This window comes from Selaginella moellendorffii, unplaced genomic scaffold, assembly GCF_000143415.4.
Source record: "Selaginella moellendorffii unplaced genomic scaffold, v1.0 SELMOscaffold_16, whole genome shotgun sequence".
Taxonomy (NCBI): Eukaryota; Viridiplantae; Streptophyta; class Lycopodiopsida; order Selaginellales; family Selaginellaceae; genus Selaginella; species Selaginella moellendorffii.
The window spans coordinates 2,429,955-2,431,508 of NW_003314277.1; positions in this window are offsets into that span (position 1 = coordinate 2,429,955).

The window sequence follows — 1,554 nt, forward strand, 5'->3', positions numbered from 1 at the left end:
GAGATACTCTCGTTCTGTCCACAGCATTTGCCAAAGTTCATGGTGCCAAAGAGCATCGTCATTCTCACGGCCTTGGACAAAACCGTGACTGGCAAGATCCAAAAACAGGTGCTGTGCAGCAAAGCAAGAGCTCTTGGCAGCGAAGCTCTACAAGCCAACTATTGAACTTGTAAAGCTTGAAATCGTTCACGGCCTGGAAAATCCCCAGTCTAGCTTGGCAATTTTAAACCGGTCAGCTACTGTTCCGTCTATTGTAATGTACTGGAATGAAAAATAAATAAATAACATGCAAGAACCAAGAACGCAATTCATCTACCTCAAACAGTAGCTTTGTCTTATCAGCTGTCACTCTTGCATATTCAAATGCTGACCTTCAAATCAAGCTCCATGAACTAAACTGTCGACAAAAAAACATAGAAAAGGTAGAATATCAATACCATATAAAGAGCTTGAATATAGGAAACAAAACTGCAAGCTTACATTACAAGGGAAGTCATCCAAGCTGAATTCGGCCATGCCAACCATGGCATGAACTGGAGCTGAGTAAATTGTAGTGTCAAAGAAATTGACGCCCATTAAATCCTTGATCGGGTGCTGCAGGCAGCAGCCCTGAAACACAGCACAAGTTCGCTCGTAGCTGTGAACATGCCCCACACTGCTAAATCAACCTGTGCAAAAAAAATAAAATAAAAAATGACAGTTCATTCTAGTTTTCCCTTTGAAGAGCTCGTGTTTTACCTTGTTTCTCAAGAGCAATGGTTCCACAGCTGCTACAAATTTCGGATCCACAGCACCATTTTCTTACCAGAAGAAAATATAATTTATAACTGGAGTACACTGAAAGAGAATTCTGCACATAATCCCACACATAGGGAAAGCAGGAGAGAGGGAGAACCTTGCAGTCACCCATGGATTTGCCTGCTCTTTGCATAGCACCCTGTAGTTCTCCTTGCTCTTGTTCGCCCTAAAAGCCACAATTAAAAAAATTCTGATTTGAAAAGTTACGACCTTTTGTAATTATATCTCAGCCGTTAGATCTTGGCATATGCCCAGAATAAGTGTCATAACTTACGCTCTCCACATAGATTGTGCTCTCCACATAAAATATTATTAAAGACCTGTAATTGATAGCATGTCCATCATGTTTCTCTTGTCTTTTTTTTTTCAACAGAAAATGAATTAGTTTTTTATAGTTTTTTTTTTCTATTTTCATACCTATAAGAACTCTTTCTTCATTGTGATTATCATTGTGTACATCTTTTAATAACGCTAACTGGGAAATAACCGCAAATGCAAGCATGTTTTTTAGCATAAGGTAGAGCTCTTAAATAACGTTAATATCTTCAGGTTGATAATTGCGACAGTCTAAAAGCATCAACTGAATTCCATTTATAGAAGAATCCAGACTTCACTCAATAATCAGAGTTTTAATTGTGATATAATGTTATGAGTTATATTTATTATGTGATAGAGTCAATTGTAGAAGAGATTTTTTATATAAATATTATATTAAGTTTAACTATGTATGATATTATTATGATTATGTTAAAAATA